At 52.6% G+C, this 8,163-nt stretch overlaps 1 long non-coding RNA gene across 1 annotated transcript; it reads left to right on the top strand.

Annotated features, from left to right (window-relative positions):
• Positions 1-101: 101 nt before the first annotated feature.
• LOC144740332 (uncharacterized) lies at positions 102-1,869 on the top strand. Its single transcript, XR_013589618.1, has 2 exons — positions 102-805; positions 837-1,869. It is a non-coding gene; the product is annotated as an uncharacterized LOC144740332 (long non-coding RNA).
• Positions 1,870-8,163: the final 6,294 nt, after the last annotated feature.

Raw genomic sequence — 8,163 nt, 5'->3', positions numbered from 1 at the left:
TCAGTCACACACAGTGACACACTCACACAGTCACACACACACACAGTCACACACACAGTCACACACACTCACACAGTCACACACACACACAGTCACACACACACAGTCACACAGTCAGTCACACACAGTGACACACACTCACACAGTCACACACACACACAGTCACACACACAGTCACACACACTCACACAGTCACACACACACACAGTCACACACAGTCACACAGTCACACACACACACAGTCACACACACACACAGTCAGTCACACACAGTCACACACACACAGTGACACACACACAGTCAGTCACACACACAGTGACACACACAGTCACACACACACAGACACACACACACACACACAGACACAAACACATGGGGAAGTCAGCAACAGCACAGACCCTGCAGGTGCCGTGTGTTGACTGCTGTGCCAGGCTAGGTGCATGAGGAGGACTGCTGTGCCAGGCTAGGTGCAGGAGGACGACTGCTGTGCCAGGCTAGGTGCATGAGGAGGTCACGGGACAGACCCTGCAGGTGCCGTGTGTTGACTGCTGTGCCAGGCTAGGTGCAGGAGGACGACTGCTGTGCCAGGCTAGGTGCATGAGGAGGTCACGGGACAGACCCTGCAGGTGCCGTGTGTTGACTGCTGTGCCAGGCTAGGTGCAGGAGGAGGACTGCTGTGCCAGGCTAGGTGCAGCAGGAGGTTGACTGCTGTGCCAGGCTAGGTGCAGCAGGAGGTTGACTGCTGTGCCAGGCTAGGTGCAGCAGGAGGAGGAGGACTGCTGTGCCAGGCTAGGTGCAGCAGGAGGTTGACTGCTGTGCCAGGCTAGGTGCAGCAGGAGGAGGACTGCTGTGCCAGGCTAGGTGCAGCAGGAGGAGGACTGCTGTGCCAGGCTAGGTGCAGCAGGAGGAGGACTGCTGTGCCAGGCTAGGTGCAGGAGGACGACTGCTGTGCCAGGCTAGGTGCAGCAGGAGGTTGACTGCTGTGCCAGGCTAGGTGCAGCAGGAGGTTGACTGCTGTGCCAGGCTAGGTGCAGCAGCAGGAGGTTGACTGCTGTGCCAGGCTAGGTGCAGGAGGAGGACTGCTGTGCCAGGCTAGGTGCAGCAGCAGGAGGTTGACTGCTGTGCCAGGCTAGGTGCAGCAGGAGGTTGACTGCTGTGCCAGGCTAGGTGCAGCAGGAGGAGGACTGCTGTGCCAGGCTAGGTGCAGCAGGAGGAGGAGGACTGCTGTGCCAGGCTAGGTGCAGCAGCAGGAGGAGGACTGCTGTGCCAGGCTATGTGCAGCAGGAGGAGGACTGCTGTGCCAGGCTAGGTGCAGCAGGAGGTTGACTGCTGTGCCAGGCTAGGTGCAGCAGCAGGAGGTTGACTGCTGTGCCAGGCTAGGTGCACGCACCTCTCTCTCCCTCTCCCGCCCACTGCGTAGCTGCTGCTGCAGCTTCAGGGTGTCCTGGCGCTCCCGCCGCTTCTGCAGCTTCGCCTCCCACGAGGTGCGCAGAGGGCGGTCCCGCACCAGGTCGGAGAAGCTGCAGAGAGACACGCACAGAGAGACACAGAGACACACAGAGAGACACAGAGAGACACCCACACACAGAGAGACACTCAGAGAGACACACAGAGACACACAGAGACACACACACAGAGACACACAGAGTCTCCCACGAGGTGCGCAGAGGGCGGTCCCGCACCAGGTCGGAGAAGCTGCAGAGAGACACGCACAGAGAGACACACTCAGAGAGACACGCACAGAGACACACTCAGAGAGACACACAGAGACACACAGAGACACACACAGAGAGACACAGAGACACACAGAGACTCCCACGAGGTGCGCAGAGGGCGGTCCCGCACCAGGTCGGAGAAGCTGCAGAGAGACACAGAGACACACAGAGAGACACGCACAGAGAGACACAGAGACACACAGAGAGACACACTCAGAGAGACACACAGAGAGACACACAGAGACACACTCAGAGAGACGCACAGAGAGACACGCACAGAGACACACTCAGAGAGACGCACAGAGAGACACAGAGAGACACACACAGAGAGACACACAGAGAGACACAGAGAGACACACTCAGAGAGACACACAGAGAGACACAGAGAGACACACAGAGACACTCAGAGAGACACACAGAGACACACTCAGAGAGACGCACAGAGAGACACACAGAGAGACGCAGAGAGAGACACACAGAGAGACACACACAGAGAGACACACAGAGAGACACACACAGAGAGACACACAGAGAGACACTCAGAGAGACACTCAGAGAGACACACAGAGACACACACAGAGAGACACACACAGAGACACACAGTGAGACACACAGAGAGACACTCAGAGAGACACACAGAGACACACACAGAGAGACACACACAGAGACACTCAGAGAGACACAGAGAGACACAGAGAGAGACACACAGAGACACACACAGAGACACACAGTGAGACACACAGAGAGACACACAGAGAGACACTCAGAGAGACACAGAGAGACACACACAGAGACACACACAGAGACACACACAGAGAGACACACAGAGAGACACAGAGACACAGAGACACACACAGAGACAGAGACACACACTCAGAGAGACGCACAGAGAGACGCACAGAGAGACACACAGAGACACACAGAGAGACACACAGAGAGACACAGAGACACACACAGAGAGACACAGAGACACAGAGACACACACAGAGACAGAGACACACACTCAGAGAGACGCACACAGAGACTCCCACGAGGTGCGCAGAGGGCGGTCACGCACCAGGTCGGAGAAGCTGCAGAGAGACACGCACAGAGAGACACAGAGACACACAGAGAGACACAGAGAGACACACACAGAGAGACACACTCAGAGAGACACACAGAGAGACACCCACACACAGAGACACACACAGACACACACAGAGAGACTCCCACGAGGTGCGCAGAGGGCGGTCACGCACCAGGTCGGAGAAGCTGCAGAGAGACACAGAGACACACTCAGAGAGACACACAGAGAGACACACAGAGAGACACACAGAGACACACAGAGACACACAGAGAGACACACAGAGAGACACACACAGAGACACACACAGAGACACACACAGAAAGACACACTCAGAGATACAGAGACACACACAGAGACACACACACAGAGACACACACAGAGAGACACACTCAGAGATAGACACAGAGACACACACACACACAGAGAGACACACACACACAGAGAGACACACACACACAGAGAGACACACACAGAGACACACACACAGAGACACACTCAGAGATAGACACAGAGAGACACACACACACAGAGAGACACACACACACAGAGAGACACACACAGAGAGATACAGAGACAAACACAGAGACACACACAGAGACACACACAGAGACACACACACAGAGACACACACAGAGACACTCACACAGAGACACGCACAGAGACACACACAGAGACACACTCAGAGACACACAGAGACACACACAGAGACACACACAGAGACACACACACAGAGACACACACAGAGACACTCACACAGAGACACGCACAGAGACACACACAGAGACACACTCAGAGACACACAGAGACACACAGAGACTCCCACGAGGTGCGCAGAGGGCGGTCCCGCACCAGGTCGGAGAAGCTGCAGAGAGACACAGAGACACACTCAGAGAGACACGCACAGAGAGACACAGAGACACACTCAGAGAGACACACAGAGAGACACACACAGAGACACACTCAGATAGACACAGAGAGAGACACTCAGAGACACACAGAGAGACACACAGAGAGACACAGAGAGAGACACCCACACACAGAGAGACACTCAGAGAGACACTCAGAGAGACACTCAGAGAGACACAGAGACACACAGAGACACACAGAGACACACAGAGACACACACACACAGAGACACACAGAGACACACAGAGACACACAGAGACACACAGAGACACACAGAGACACACAGTGAGACACACAGAGAGACACACAGAGACACACAGAGACACACAGAGACACACAGAGACACAGAGAGACACACAGAGACACACAGAGACACACAGAGACACAGAGACACACAGAGAGACACACAGAGACACACAGAGACACACAGAGAGACACACAGAGACACACAGAGACACACAGAGACACACACACACAGAGACACACAGAGACACAGACAGACACACAGAGAGACACACAGAGACACACAGAGAGACACACAGAGACACAGAGAGACACACAGAGAGACACACAGAGACACACAGAGACACACACACACAGAGACACACAGACAGACACACAGAGACACACAGAGAGACACAGACAGACACAGAGAGACACACAGAGACACACAGAGACACACAGAGACACACAGAGACACACAGAGACACACAGAGACACACAGAGACACACAGAGACACACACACACAGAGACACACAGAGACACACAGAGACACACAGAGAGACACAGACAGACACAGAGAGACACACAGAGACACACAGAGACACACAGAGACACACAGAGACACACAGAGACACACAGAGACACACAGAGACACACAGAGAGACACAGACAGACACAGAGAGACACACAGAGACACACAGAGACACACAGAGACACACAGAGACACTCAGAGACACACAGAGACACACAGAGACACACAGAGAGACACAGACAGACACAGAGAGACACACAGAGACACACAGAGACACACAGAGACACACAGAGACACACAGAGACACACACACACAGAGACACACAGAGACACACACACATAGAGACACACAGAGACACACAGAGACACAGAGCGACACACAGAGACACACAGAGACACACAGAGACACACAGAGACACACAGAGAGACACACAGACACACACAGAGACACACAGAGACACACACACACAGAGACACACAGAGAGACACACACAGAGACACACAGAGACACACAGAGACACACAGAGACACACAGAGACACAGAGACACACACACACAGAGACACACAGAGACACAGACAGACACACAGAGAGACACACAGAGACACACAGAGAGACACACAGAGACACAGAGAGACACACAGAGAGACACACAGAGACACACAGAGAGACACACAGAGACACACAGAGACACACAGAGACACACAGAGACACACAGAGACACAGAGACACACAGAGACACAGACAGACACACAGAGAGACACACAGAGACACACAGAGAGACACACAGAGACACAGAGAGACACACAGAGACACACAGAGACACACAGAGACACACACACACAGAGACACACAGAGACACACAGAGACACACAGAGACACACAGAGACACACACACACAGAGACACACAGAGACACACAGAGACACACAGAGAGACACAGACAGACACAGAGAGACACACAGAGACACACAGAGACACACAGAGACACACAGAGACACACAGAGACACACAGAGACACACAGAGACACACAGAGACACACATAGACACACAGAGAGACACAGACAGACACAGAGAGACACACAGAGACACACAGAGACACACAGAGACACACAGAGACACACAGAGACACACAGAGACACACAGAGACACACAGAGAGACACAGACAGACACACAGAGACACACAGAGACACACAGAGACACACAGAGACACACAGAGACACTCAGAGACACACAGAGACACACAGAGACACACAGAGAGACACAGACAGACACAGAGAGACACACAGAGACACACAGAGACACACAGAGACACACAGAGACACACACACACAGAGACACACAGAGACACACACACATAGAGACACACAGAGACACACAGAGACACACAGAGACACACAGAGAGACACACAGACACACACAGAGACACACAGAGACACACACACACAGAGACACACAGAGAGACACACACAGAGACACACACACATAGAGACACACAGAGAGACACACACAGAGACACACACACACAGAGACACACACACACAGAGACACACAGAGAGACACACAGAGAGACACACACAGAGACACACAGAGACACACAGAGAGACACAGACAGACACAGAGAGACACACAGAGACACACAGAGACACACAGAGACACACAGAGACACACAGAGACACACAGAGACACACAGAGACACACAGAGACACACACACAGAGACACACAGAGACACACACACATAGAGACACACAGAGACACACAGAGACACACAGAGACACAGAGAGACACACAGAGACACACAGAGACACACAGAGACACACAGAGACACACACACACAGAGACACACAGACAGACACACAGAGACACACAGAGAGACACAGACAGACACAGAGAGACACACAGAGACACACAGAGACACACAGAGACACACAGAGACACACAGAGACACACAGAGACACACAGAGACACACAGAGACACACAGAGACACACAGAGACACACACACACAGAGACACACAGAGACACACAGAGACACACAGAGAGACACAGACAGACACAGAGAGACACACAGAGACACACAGAGACACACAGAGACACACAGAGACACACAGAGACACACAGAGAGACACAGACAGACACAGAGAGACACACAGAGACACACAGAGACACACAGAGACACTCAGAGACACACAGAGACACACAGAGACACACAGAGAGACACAGACAGACACAGAGAGACACACAGAGACACACAGAGACACACAGAGACACACAGAGACACACAGAGACACACACACACAGAGACACACAGAGACACACACACATAGAGACACACAGAGACACACAGAGACACAGAGCGACACACAGAGACACACAGAGACACACAGAGACACACAGAGACACACAGAGAGACACACAGACACACACAGAGACACACAGAGACACACACACACAGAGACACACAGAGAGACACACACAGAGACACACAGAGACACACAGAGACACACAGAGACACACAGAGACACAGAGACACACACACACAGAGACACACAGAGACACAGACAGACACACAGAGAGACACACAGAGACACACAGAGAGACACACAGAGACACAGAGAGACACACAGAGAGACACACAGAGACACACAGAGACACACAGAGACACACAGAGACACACAGAGACACAGAGACACACACACACAGAGACACACAGAGACACAGACAGACACACAGAGAGACACACAGAGACACACAGAGAGACACACAGAGACACAGAGAGACACACAGAGACACACAGAGACACACAGAGACACACACACACAGAGACACACAGAGACACACAGAGACACACAGAGACACACAGAGACACACAGAGACACACAGAGACACACACACACAGAGACACACAGAGACACACAGAGAGACACAGACAGACACAGAGAGACACACAGAGACACACAGAGACACACAGAGACACACAGAGACACACAGAGACACACAGAGACACACAGAGACACACACACACAGAGACACACAGAGACACACAGAGACACACAGAGAGACACAGACAGACACAGAGAGACACACAGAGACACACAGAGACACACAGAGACACACAGAGACACACAGAGACACACAGAGACACACAGAGACACACAGAGACACACAGAGAGACACAGACAGACACACAGAGACACACAGAGACACACAGAGACACACAGAGACACACAGAGACACTCAGAGACACACAGAGACACACAGAGACACACAGAGAGACACAGACAGACACAGAGAGACACACAGAGACACACAGAGACACACAGAGACACACAGAGACACACACACACAGAGACACACAGAGACACACACACATAGAGACACACAGAGACACACAGAGACACACAGAGAGACACACAGACACACACAGAGACACACAGAGACACACACACACAGAGACACACAGAGAGACACACACAGAGACACACACACATAGAGACACACAGAGAGACACACACAGAGACACACACACACAGAGACACACAGAGAGACACACAGAGAGACACACACAGAGACACACAGAGACACACAGAGAGACACAGACAGACACAGAGAGACACACAGAGACACACAGAGACACACAGAGACACACAGAGACACACAGAGACACACAGAGACACACAGAGACACACAGAGACACACACACACAGAGACACACAGAGAC

The sequence above is a fragment of the Lampetra planeri genome, unplaced genomic scaffold (assembly GCF_965212315.1).
Source record: "Lampetra planeri unplaced genomic scaffold, kcLamPlan1.2.h2 scaffold_2065, whole genome shotgun sequence".
NCBI classification, from domain to species: domain Eukaryota; kingdom Metazoa; phylum Chordata; class Hyperoartia; order Petromyzontiformes; family Petromyzontidae; genus Lampetra; species Lampetra planeri.
Note: the sequence above shows the minus strand (reverse complement) of the source record. Positions and strands in the feature narration are given on the sequence as shown.